The sequence below is a fragment of the Myotis daubentonii genome, chromosome 3 (genome assembly GCF_963259705.1).
Source record: "Myotis daubentonii chromosome 3, mMyoDau2.1, whole genome shotgun sequence".
NCBI classification, from domain to species: Eukaryota; Metazoa; Chordata; class Mammalia; order Chiroptera; family Vespertilionidae; genus Myotis; species Myotis daubentonii.
The window spans coordinates 8,281,857-8,294,692 of NC_081842.1; the positions used below are offsets into that span (position 1 = coordinate 8,281,857).

The following is a 12,836-nucleotide window of genomic DNA, read 5'->3' on the forward strand; positions in this document are numbered from 1 at the left end:
TTTTTTAAAAAATGTTTTTATTTTCAGAGAGGAAGGGAGAAGGAGAGAGATAGAAACATCAGTGATGAGAGAATCATTGATTGGTTGCCTCCTACACACCCCACACTAGGGATTGTGTCTTTAACCCCGGACATGTGCCCTAACTGGGAATTGAACTGTGACCTCCTGGTTCATAGGTCAGTGCTCAACCACTGAGCCACACTGGCCTGGGATGCTGTACTCTTCTTGTTAGAAGCCCATCACCAGGTCTAACCCACCCTCAAGGGGAGGGGATTGCATGAGGGTGTGAACCCGGGAGGTCATCTCAGGGCTGCCTACCGTACTATCCATTTCATGAAACTGGCCTTTTCCTTGGTACAGAGGCCATTATATTTTCTTAATTTTAAAATCTCTACTATGTCTGATATTAAGTTCCCTTTGCATTCCTAAAATTGCTCTTGCCTTTCTTTTTTTCTCGAGTCATCTCAGCAGAGGTTTCTCTATTTTATTACTGACTGCAGAGCCAGCTTTTAGTTTTGTGGACCATCTCCATGGTCTCTGTTTTCTGTGTCATTAATTTCTGCTTTCATTGTCATTAGTGCTGTCCACGCTCCTTCAGTTTATTCTGGTGTTCTTTTGCCAGGTTATTGAATTGAAAGCTTTTATTTTGTTTAATATTTTTATCCTTTATTTTTTACTTTTTTCTTTATTATTATCGTTTATTTTTTTCTAAGCTTCATTTCTTAACTTTCAGACTTTTTTTCTATCGTAAGCATTTAAGGCTGTAACTGCTTTATGGTAGCCTGTATATTTTGGTATGTAGCATTTTCATTGTTCAGGTCTCAGCATTTAACAATTTCTGGTGTTATTCTTCTGTGACTCATGAGTTATCTAAAAGACATTTTTATTTTCTAATGTGTGGGGATTTTAGGCTGATTAATTTTTTTATCCTTGCCTGAGGAAATGTTTTTTGATTTTTGAGAGAGAAGGGAGAGAGAGAAACATCAATGTGAGAGAAACATTGATCAGTTGCCTACTCTATGTACCTGACCAGGAATCGAACCCACATCCTTTCGGTGTATGGGATGATGCCACCCTTACCCTCTGAAAGGCTCACGCTGTTTCCACTCACCCCATCGTATTGGAAAGAACGGCACCCTTCCAGGCGTCTAACTTTTTTCATTTTCCGTTATTTTCTCATTTTGACATCCAACATGCTGGGATCTCACTGTGAACTGCAACAGCGCCCTAGGCAGTTCTGTTGCAGTCACCCGGTGAGAGTGGGTGGCAGGTGACTGGTCTGTCCTCTGTGGAGGTGTAGGGTGCACCGTAGGCTCCAGGCCGAGAGCATGGGTGACAGCGGCTCTGCATGGCCTCTGTTCCCCTTCCCCGGGAGCCTGTGAGGATGGGAAAGGCCACGTGTGAAAGCGCTTTGTAAAGAGGTGTGCACACACCACACACCTCAGGCCTGGTTGAGAAGTGACGTCCCACGTGGTGGTGTGTGTGAGTCCTGGCCGGCCTGCCCCCAGGACGCCCGCACGTAGGAAGAGGGGGCTGCGATTGGCAAGCGCCACAGGGAGAAAAGCAAGAACAGAAACAAGGGCTGAGCTTTGCACGGACTCGTCCCCGAACTGGCCACGAGCCCTTGGACACCTGGCAAGGGTCCCTCCCGCGTGCTTCTCCTGCCAGTGTTGGCTCTCCTGCCTCCCGTGGGTGCCGATGAAGGAGACCGTGGGCTCTGTCCATCCCTGTTACTCCGTCTGGAAGAGGCCTGGCGGCATTGCAGCCCAGTGTCTCGCAGGTTCTGAGCGTGGTAGAGGCAGGTGCATTGGCATTAGCTGTGCCACCCACCCGCACCCAAACTGGTGTCTGCCTGTCTCACCATACAGCACCGTGTTTCTGTGCCAGCTTTGGGTTTTCCTTGTTGCTGAATCATTTCATGGCTCAGCAGATCTGATGGTAGCACCTCTCCTTCCCTGAAAGCCACCAGTCTGAGAGCAGCAGGGGCTGCTAGCTGTTGTGGTCACTGTGGCACTGGGGTGGCTGATTGGCAGGGGCAGGTGAGGCCGCCTGCCCTTCTGGTCTTGTGTCCTTCGGCTCCTCTGGGAGTGAGGGCTGCGTTGGGAACCCCTGGAAGAAAGCTGCATGAGGGACTTTGTAGGGCGACTTCAGGTTGGGGGGGGTGATGGGCTCAGCTGGGGTACCTCCCCTGGTCCCAGCGATTGTGTTTACTGCCATTTGTGTGGGGGAAGGGCGGTTTTGAAAATGAGGGTAACATTTGCCATCACATTTACAGTAGGACAGGTTTGCTTAACAATGATTTTACCCATTAGTCTTTTTGCTCCCACTCACATACATCTGCCAAATAATGACATAAGCACCTAAGTGGGGAGAGGCTCCTGGCCCATCCCCGAGCGCAGCATGGAGTCAGCAGCAGCGGCCCGGAGCATTTCAGATGCGCTTTATTTGACATGGCGCGTAACTTGAATTGTGTGACATGGAGCACTTCAACTGTACAGAACAAGAAAGATTTGTACCAGGTGGTGGTTTGATGACAGAGGTGGTCCTTCCTGTTGTTGGGACTGGGGCTAGGGGCGCTGGGGGTGAGAGATGGTCTGATAGAGAGACAGAGAATATAAATAAGAGAGGGGCTTCTTATAAATAAGAACTTTTTTCTAGAAAAAAAGAGAAAGTTTAAAAGTTTATGCTTGGTCATTAGTACTTATTTCCAGAAAGGGTTCAGTTTCTTCTTCTCCTTTCAAAGTTTACAGAAGAAATAGAAAATTGGGGGTATTTGATAATTTTGTCATTTTTATTTTATAACTTGTGATTATATCCTATTTCCAGGAATGGGTTAGCTTATTTTTTTTAAATTAAGAAATATGAAAACAGAATATTGAATCCCCATGCCTACCATCCAGTAGAAGAATTAACCACTGTAAAATCACTTGAAGTCAAAGAGTTCATGAAACTAAAATTCTTAACTTGTAAGTGGAAAAGGGAGATGGGAGGACAAGGACCTCAGAGGCGTGTTCTGTCCGCACTGTGCGGAGCCGGAGGAGTGGCGGCTGCCCAGGGTTCGGAGGTGCTGTCAGTGCGACATGCACACGATTCCCAAGAGCGTGAGAGGGAGCGTAAGACACCTCCCTAAGCTGCTTTTACACGGACTGGAAGTTGGATATATTGGGTCAAATCAAATGTACTATTAAATCATGTTTGCCTGTTTCTTTTCACTTTTTCATATGGCGCTAGAAAATGTACAGTTGGAGGAGCACTTCCCTTTGTGGCTCGCGTCAAGCTCCCACAGGACAGGGCTGTGAGGTTCCGAGTGGCCTCCTGAGAGAGGGCCCTGTGACCTTGGCATGTCCCCCACCTTCTCACCGCTTTTAACCAACCTTAAACTAGAAAAGTAAGAGAAGAAAAGGAAATAAAAGACATACATGATGGGAAAGAGAAGGGAAATCTTTATTCACAGGTGAGGCAAACCCTACGGAATCTACAATAAGCTACTAGAACTAATAGGTGAGTTCAGTGAGTTTACAAGATACAGGTCAGTATAACACTGGACAATATACTAGCACTGGACAATTAAAATTTGTAATAAAACACCATTTACAACAGCAGGGAAAATATGAAATTTGTAGGGATAAATGTAACCAAAAAATGTACCCAGAGAAATTAAAGAAGACCTATATAAATGGGGAGATACACTATGTCAATGAACTAGGAAACCCAATGTCACTAATATGTCAGCTCTACCAAAACTGACATGGAGATGCAGTGCAATCAAAATCATAATCCTGGCAAGGTTTTTGTTTGTTTATTTTTTTTTTTTAGAAATTTACAAGCTCATTTTAAAAGTTAATGGAAATTCAGAGACCTAGAACAGCCAGAATAATTTTGAAGAGACAAACGAAAGATGACCTGGTTTTAAGACTCTCTTGCTTCACTAATTGTGGGAAAGGTATGCATGAAGATCAGTGGGGTGGAACGATTCCAGAAACAAACCCGCACATTTAGAGTCAATCAGTTTCCAACAAAAAAGTACCAGCGTAATTCAATGAGGAAGTGGTAGCGTTTTCAACAAGTGATACCAGGATTATTGGACACCCATATGCAGAAACAATGAACCTTTGTCCTGCTTCCTCCCATTGTAAAAAAATCAACTCGAAATGGGTCATAAGCCTAAATGTGGAAGCTAAAACGACACGATTGATAGAAGAAAAATGTGGTGTATACTTAAATGGAATATTATTCAGCCTTAAAAACAAACATGCTTATGACATGGATGAACCTGGAGGACATCATACTGAGTGAAATAAGCCAGTCACAAAAGGTCGAAGGCTATGATTCCACATATATGAGATGCTTAGAGCAGTCAGACCCATAGGGGCAGAAAGTAGGATGCTGGGTGCCAGCGGCTGGGGCAGGGGCAGTTAGTGTTTAATGAGGAGAGGGTTGCAGCTGGGGAAGGTGGAAAGTTCTGGTGATGGATGATGTGGATGGTTGTACAACAGTGTGACTGTGCTTAATGCCACTGAGCTGTGCACTTAAAAATGATTAAAATGGCCTGGCCGGGATGGCTCAGTGGTTGAGCGTTGACCTCTGAACCGGGAGGTCAGGGTTCAATTCCCGGTCGGGGCACATGCTCAGGTTGCAGGCTGGATCCCCAGTTGGGGGCTTGCAGGAGGCAGCTGATCAGTGATTCTCTCTCATCATTGATGTTTCTCCCTCTCCCTCTCTCTCTCTGAAATCAATATAAACATATATTACAAGTGATTAAAATGTGAATTTTATGTATATTTTACCACAACTTAAAGCAGACAAAAACAAGGAATAAGATTGGCCAGTGGCCCTGGGGTTTGGCTTCGTTGGTCACAGCCTAAGGTCGTGCTGGAGGGAGAGGAGGCTGGCTGTTCTGGAGGGGAGCCCGGTGTGCAGGGTTTGTCGGGTATGGGAGGGAGCCAGAGTGCGAACGAGGTCGGGCAGCACTGCTGTGCCGGGAAGGACAGATCCTGGCATCCCGAGGGAGGGCAGAGGCCTGGGGGCTGCTTGGCTCCGTGGCGCGTGGCGGGAGGAGCCCAGCTTCAGCTGCTCCTGAGGGCCTGCGGGGAGGTGGAAGTGCTTTGTGGTCCTTCCTGGGGTGTGTTCATTTGTGAGCCATCTGCGGGGCCTCCCGATCAGGCAGTGGGAAGTCACGGCTCAGAAAGGCCCCGAATGGGCCATGGCCTCGGTGTTTGCTGAAGGTGGGGGAGTATGCAGTTCGCGGGGAAATAAAGTTCATTCCCGGTGGTCAGCTCCCCTGATGTGCAGGGGTTTGGTCCCCGTGTGTTTTTCCTGCGTGTGTTTGTGCCTTTCGCTTTTAGGCCCTCAAGGTGAGAACCTCTCAGGACGATTGCTTCCCTGGCTGTGCTGACCCCGAGCCTCGGTAAGGTAGGAGAGGAGGCACCCGAGCTTGTGTGTGTGTGTGTGTTTCTGTTCCCCGGAACGGCCCTGGAGTGGGCCCCGCCCTCGTGATCTGGGCACAGCGCTTGCTGGCAGACCCAGAAGTCCATCTGCCTGGAGAGCCGGGCTCTCTGAGTTAGCCTCAGTGACATTGAAGGGACCTTGTGGAGCACAGTTGGGCCTTAGTGCATGTTGATTGATTTCTTAAAGGGGTATGTGCTTTGAAGTTTTCTTAGGTATTTGTTAATCAGTTCCCATTTATCCAAAAGCGAAATGAGAAAGTTCAGGTATGGGGTCTCCCCTTCTGTTCTTTCCTGGGGGGCCAGGCTAAAGATGCTGCTGGGTTCCAGTGTGTCTGCGGGGGAGCAGCAGTGGGCATCACCCCGCAGAGCTGGACCTGGCTTTTGTTAGCAGATCCTGAAGATTGAGAGACTCTTTGAGACAGACATGGCTGTTCATTTAGATGTCCAGGGGTGACGTGACCCCGAGGTCTGTGGGCATGTTTGCCAGGAGGCCCAGTTCTCCATGGGGCAGTCAGCTCTTAGGGCGCTCCCCTGGGAGCTCTGGCGGAGAGCACTGAATCGGGGTGGGCATGGGGGTACCCAGTCATCAGAGTCCTCAGGCCCATCCCACAGAGTGGCCTCCAGTTACCCGCACCCCCTCTTCTGTCCTCTGTATCCTGGCTCCAGGCTGACCACCGCCCTCCTGCACCCGCACAGTCTTGAGATCTACTAGTGTTAGGTCAGTGAGCGACAGGTTCCTTTCTGTTAATCATGCCTCCACCAGATGGCCTCCTGCCATTTCTTCTCTGGGCCTGAAGTCACCTGTCTTTTAAAGTGTTGTCTGCAAAGAGCGGGTCCCAGCCACCATGTCTAGAAGTTTGCACATTTAATTAATAGTTCCCAGTCCTCAAGCAGGATGTTTAAGCTCCTGTGTAATGATTACAACGAACTGTGCGCTGATAGCTACTATTTGGTAAAAACAAACAGTTTTTGGGATATGAGTAAGTTGATACAACCCCATGCCAATCTCATACTTTTTGTATTTGAAGTCTTGGCTTGTTTAAAATAATGTTGCTTAAATATATGAACTGAGCACTGCAGTACTGCCTTCCTTTTCAAGTTAAAATTACTTTTAGTGTCACTTTAGAATTAAGTCTTTTCTTATGAGTGCCTGTTTAGTAACTGTTACCATAAATATGACACAAGCCTCGTCTCCAACACTCTGGCCATATCGTGGGCGTGGTATGGCTGTAGACTCTGACATTCTGAATCAAAAGTGTATGTGCTTTCTTTGCTCATCATTGATTTAATACTCAGCATAGGGTTTCACTTGTTAAGTTGTTGAGAGCTGCTATTGTGTAAAGAAGAAAATCACAGTTACATTGTATCCTAGGGTTGAGCTCTCAATGCACTACTTTCTTTTCCTGTCGATTATCACCTGCAGTGACTGGAGGATGCTTGGGGCTGAGGGGATTCTCTCCCTCACAACTGCGGGGGGTACTGGGGCCCAGGGGTGCAGAGCTGCAGGGGCTGTGGGTGACGCCGGGAGGCGCATTGCACCGTGCACAGCAGGCGTGTGTCCCCCGCCACGGGTTGTTGCTGGGCTAGAGGGGCCCAGGGTCACTCACTGGTCAGCAGCTGGACCTCCCCAGAAGGATGGAGTTTGGGGAGATTGGAGACTGAAATCAGCTTCCTGGACCAGGTTCCTTTCCCAGGAAGGGGCGTCTGCTTTCTGGTACCTCCCACCCTGCATTCTCCTGCTGGAATGCGTAAAGGGCTGTGTGCACACAGGTTCACATGCCGTCGCTGTCCGGGTCACCAGTGCTCCTGGGCAGGGCTGCCTGCCTCCAGGCGTCTAACACCAGGCAGAGGCCACTGTGGCGGGCGCCGTCTTGTCTCACAGACACCGCCTGCCTGGCAGCTCCTTATCTCTTGGGGACTAGAACTAAAAACTGAAGCGCTCCTCCGGAGTGGCCGTGCCTGGGCGCACCAGGACCTGGTGTGCCGTCGGTTTGGCTCTGTGTCGGGGGTTCTGGCTGGAACAGAGGACTGTGGGGAAGGGCATCGGGGGCCACATCACATGCATCTATCTGGTGGCCGCGTCACGTGCAGCCTGAGTTGTCTTGGCCGCCTTCTTGACTCGGCGCTTGGTATTGCCTGAGCTGTGCTCCTACTCGCTTCCACGTGAACTGAAGTGAAGAGGTGAGTCCATAGAAACACAGGGCTGAGCCGGGGGGGATGGTCCGGCCCCAGACGTTGGAGGGAGGGCACCCTGCGGGCCTGGCACAGGAGTGAGTGTCACGCGTGTGTGGCCCCTTCTCAGTTTTAGTGCCACTTGCTCTCTTCATTATCTTCCAAAGTGGGCGTCTGTCAGGGAGGCGTGCGGGCAGCTGGCAGCCCTGGCAGGAGGGAAGGCACTGCCGCGGGCGGAGCGCTGTCCATGTTCTGGCCACCATCTCCTGCAGCTCTCCATTTTCCGAAATTGCCTCAAGAACTCCTTGGATCTCCTGTGTAGACGATCATCTCATGTACCAATGACAAAGGTTGTGCAATCTCCATGTCTCTTATTCTTTACTTGTCTTTCACTGTGGCCGCAGTAAGTTCTCGATGTTGGGATGGAGTCTCTCTCGATGGTCATTCTTAAGTATGAGTGGCATTGCACCTCCCGTCCGCCTTTTCTGAATCCAGTGAAATAGGCTTGTTTTCTCTTATTGCCAATAATTAGATTAATTGGTTTTCTGTAGTAAACTGTTTCTGTGTCCTGATATAAACAAAATTTGGTCATGATTTTATTTTATTTTTTAAAATCTTGGAGTATTTTTAAAAAATATATTTTCATTGATTTCAGAGAGGAAGGGAGAGGGGGAGAGAGAGAGAAACATCAGTGATGACAAAAATCATTGATCGGCTACCTCCTGCACGCCCCCTACTGGGAATTGAGCCTGCAACCCAGCATGTGCTCTTGACCTGAATCAACCCAGGACCCTTCAGTCCACAGGCTGACACTCTGTCCACTGAGCCAAGCCAGCTAGAGCGGTCATGATTTTTTTTTTTAAACTGCATGGCTAGAATCAGTCTGCTAATATATATTTATTGTGAGTATTCCATCTATATTCTTGCCTGCGATGGGTTCAGTAATGGGCATTTTGTGTGGCTCCTGCTGTTTCCTGGAATGCCTTGATTGTTTCTCATTCAGGAAATGCTGACTTTGGGGTGGAGAGGTTATTACCTTACAGGGGAGTCCGTAGTGGGTGTGTCGCCTTCAGGGGAAGCATATAATGAGTGTCTATAATCTTTTAAATTGCCTCCACTTTATGGGGTGTTTTTATCAGAAAGTCAGGTTGGATTTTGCTAAATTACCTGATCAGCATTTTTCTTAAAGAAATAGAATGAATTTTATTAATAGATTTCCTACCATAAAATCATGGTTGCATTCATGGAACAAACCCTTCTTGGTCTTCATGTGTTATTTTTTTAATATGCTATTAGGTTCTGTTTGCTAATTTTTAAAGGAATTTTTACATTTATATTCATAAGTGAAGAGCAGTGGTTCTCAAACCTTTGATCCCTTTACACTTGGCAGTGCCAGGACATGTTTTTGGTTGGTAAACGTGGTGGTGGTGGTGGTGGTGTTTCTGTTTGCCTCTAGGGTAGAAGCCAGGAATGCTTCTAATATCTGACAGTGCGCGGGGCAGCCCCACCACAAAGTATCTGGTCCAAATGTCAGTAGTGCCATGTGGAGAAACCCCGATGTTGATGTATATACTATTTTAGAAACTAACACCAAGAACATTTAAAAGTCATTAATAATTTATTTAAAATAGCAGCAGGAGCTCTTTCTGGTTTTGGCCGTGCGAGGGACCCTGAGCAGCAAAGTCTCCGGGATACCCTGCATGAGGCGGTGCGGGAAGTCCCGCACAGGAAGCAGCGCCAGCGCAGGAGGTCTTTGCAGACAGTCAGGCTGCAGATCGGCTTGAAGAGCTGTGACCCTCAGAAGGACAGACGCTCCTTGGGCACCGCCAGGCGGAAATCCACGCCTGCCCCACTTTCTCCACATGTGATCTGGGACCAGCAGCCCTGTGCTGAGGCCAAGGCCGTTTACCAGTACACCCCTCACAGGGACATGAGGCGCTGAAGAAAAAACTCAAAAAGCATACGAAGCTGGCCAAGAAGTGTGCTGTCTTTTGCCCTCAGTCTCTGGTCAAGCAGATCCCATGAGTCCCGGGCCCAGGCCTGGACCAGTTCCTGTCCTTGCTGACCCACGAGGAGAACGTGGTGGCCGAAACGATGAGGTGACATGCAGATGAAGAGGATGCGTCGGGCAGTGGCTGTTGGCCACGTGAAGATGACAGGGCGGAGCTCGTGTGCAGCATCCTCTTAGCTGTCACCTTCCTGGTGTCGCGGCTCAGAAAGAAGTGGCAGAACATGAGGGCTTTGTACACCAGGAGCCACGGCAAGCCCGGCGCCTGGACTCCGGCACAGCTGAGTAAGCCACGCTGCCACCATAGAGAAAGGCAGTAAGCCCACTGCACGTCAACATCAGTCACATTTTTAATAAAGGAAACTATATTTTTTCAAAACTGAAAAGCAATGTAGTGAGGAGAGTGGCATTGGTTTATATTTTTGCAACGTAATCAACCTCTTTCATGTCTGACCTAATGGGGGACGGTGCAGGGATCCGTGTCAGCAGTGGCTGAGGTTCCCAAAGAAACTCCTGCCTCACCCAGCACAGCCTTGGGGCGGGGGGTGGGGCAGGGGACTCCCAGACCCCCTGGCGGCCCTCCCATCCCACTGAGAACATGGATTAGCTGAGTCTCCGCCGCATTGCGAACGTCATGTCACACTTGCTTTGTACAAGGCACTTGGGAGCTTGCCTTCTTGGTCTAGGAGACCATGGAGAAGGTTAAATAGTGTTAGGATGACCTGTTGGTGCCGGATTGGTGGAATCCTCTTGTTAAGTCATCTGGGTTTGGTCTCTTTCATCAGATATGACAAATAGCTCTTTCAATTCTACAAAAGTAGGTCTGCCCAGGCTCTCCATCCTTCCTACATCCCTTTTTTTAAAATTTCTTTTCTCTAGAAAAGTATACACTTGATCGAGGTTTTCAAATTTATTTGCATAGAGATGTGCAGTCACTTCCACGATTTAAAGTAATATTTTCTTTTGATGCTTATTCCCTCTTTTCTTAATTTATTCATTTTATTCTCTTTTTTTTTAATTAGTTTTTTTATTGTTATAGGTGACTGGTCTGTTTTATTGATTTTTTTAAAAGAAACCATCTTTTAAAAATTTATAATTAATTAGAATGCTTTTTTCCAACTCACTATATTTTACTTTTACCTTTATTAATTCCTTTAGCTACTTTGTCATTTTCTTCCAACTTTTTGTTTCCATGCATTCTCTTATTTCCGTGCTTTCATCTCTAAAACTTTAAAGTATTTAATGCAGTTCATTTTCCTCAGAGCCCTGCTGTTGCTTTCATTATGTTTTCTAGACATTTTCTACTGCCCTGGAGAGGAACATCTGAGAGGAGAATGTTTACATTTCAGGGGGGAAGGCCTTTTCGGTTTTCTGATTCTGTTATGAATTTCTAGAGCATATTGTTTGTATTATAGTTACTGTTTGGAATGTGTTGAAAACTTCTTTGTTGCTTCATATATTTGGACACTGTTTGTGGATGTTTCTGAGCGATGGGGAGAAGGGTGTTCCCTCTTAGCAAGTGCAGATCGGCTGTGCCTCAGGCCTCGGCACCGACCTTGCTCTGGACAGCCCTTCTTCTTCCTGACCCCTTGTTCTTGATGGAGACGTGGCAGCGTCTGTCATGGTCAGCTGCGGGGATTCGTTTCTGCTTCATGACACGCTGGCTGCTGTGTTACTTGGTACATAGGTATTAAGCCATCAGATCTTTAAGAATTTTAGTTCTAGCATTATAAATATTCCTGCTTTGTCATTTAATGTCACTTGGCTGGATATTCTATTCTCTGATGTTAAGCATTTGGACCTCTTTTTACTTACATTTCCCCGATGTACATCTAGTCATCCTTTTCGACCTTGCTGGCTTGCTTTGGTCAAGGTATTTCTCTGTGAAGTAGCTCCCTTTGCTGGTCGGTGATCTCTGCCAATTTGAAGTGATTGACATGGTCCCCGTGTTGATTTGTGCTGCTGGTATTGTGTGTTGGGGGTTACAGATGAAACGTGTTCCCATTCACAAACACACTCACAGTGCATGTGGCCTCTGCTCTTCGCCTTCCCGGTTGTTGTGTTGTGTTTTGGTGTGGTTGACCTGAGAGCTGGGGAGGTGCGTGGTTCGTCTTAACGGTTACTAGTTCCGTCCTTTCCTCTATTTGATAATGTCTATTGTTTCTGCACTAAGCGTGACAGTAAAGCACCCTGTACCTGCCCTCCCAAGGCACTGCCTCCCCGGGCACCTGCTCTGGCACCTCCACACGCCTGAGCCTTTCTTGCTCACCTGTCAGTTACTCTGCTCTCAGTTCCCACTCCTGCTTCTGAAGCGACATGCTCCTCTCCCACCTCCCTCCCCCCTGCCCCTCTCAGCTTAGGCTTCTTTCTCCAGGTGCACACATCACAGTTCGTCCCTGGGCCTTCTTGGTGCCTCAGGTGTGTCCCTCGCTCCGCTCCGTGTGGGCAGAGGTCTGGACTGTCAGCAAATGGAGCCGCTTGTTGCTGTGTCCCAGCTGTTCCTCTCCCCAGGGCCTCTTGCCTCCGGGTCAGGTTCACAATCCTGTTTGGTTGCCCAGCCCTTTGATTTAGTCTCCTCCTTTCTGAGACACCCCTGTGCTCTGATGGAGTCCCTGCCGTGGCCCTCATGGGGGCCCTGGACCCTGAAGAAGTGACTGTGGAGCAAACCACAGGACACGTGGGGACCAGGCTGTGCTGCTCTGTGTGGCCGCTCAGCACTTTCCGCCTCCGCCCGCCCGGAGCGCGTGGCCATGCCTCCGTTCCCAGTGGCACACAGCTCTGATGTGGCAGGCCGCTGGCGCTTGTCAAGTCCACGCTGATAACCATCATCACCCGCCCACACCCTTGAGCGTGGGGACCCTTCCTGAGGCAGCTTCCTGGACTGGCTGGCAGGTGTGCTGTGGACTCACGTCCGTGTGTGTGTGTGTGTGTGTGTGTGTGTGTGTGTGTGTGTGTTGCACGCCTCCCTGCCTGAGGGTGAGACCTGGGCTGAGAGGGCAATGAGCTGCTGGTTTTGTCCCAGCTCAGGTGACACTAAGAACTTGATAGACATTGGACTTTATCAAAGTCAGGGAGAGTTTTGCAGCAGTCGGTGATCGGTGCCTTTGACAAGTTTTCAGTTAGTAATAAAACTAGGGGTTGATGGCTGTCCTTCGTTAATGAGTAATTAGCTCCACACTGCTGACTCTCTGAGTTGACTGTCCAGGGTG

General features: G+C 48.5%; 1 protein-coding gene and 1 pseudogene across 2 annotated transcripts in view; both read left to right on the plus strand.

Annotated features, from left to right (window-relative positions):
- Window positions 1–12,836, plus strand: part of AGPAT3 (1-acylglycerol-3-phosphate O-acyltransferase 3) — a 70,539-nt gene that overhangs the window by 8,714 nt on the left and 48,989 nt on the right. Inside the window, exon 2 of one of the 2 annotated variants that reach the window (XM_059686647.1) lies at window positions 5,346–5,407. The exons of the other annotated variant lie outside the window; for it this stretch is intronic. The gene's annotated coding sequence lies outside the window, so the exon portion shown is untranslated. The remainder of the gene's footprint in view (window positions 1–5,345; window positions 5,408–12,836) is intronic. 2 annotated transcript variants of the gene reach the window in all.
- Window positions 9,211–11,185, plus strand: LOC132229126 (large ribosomal subunit protein uL1-like; annotated as a pseudogene).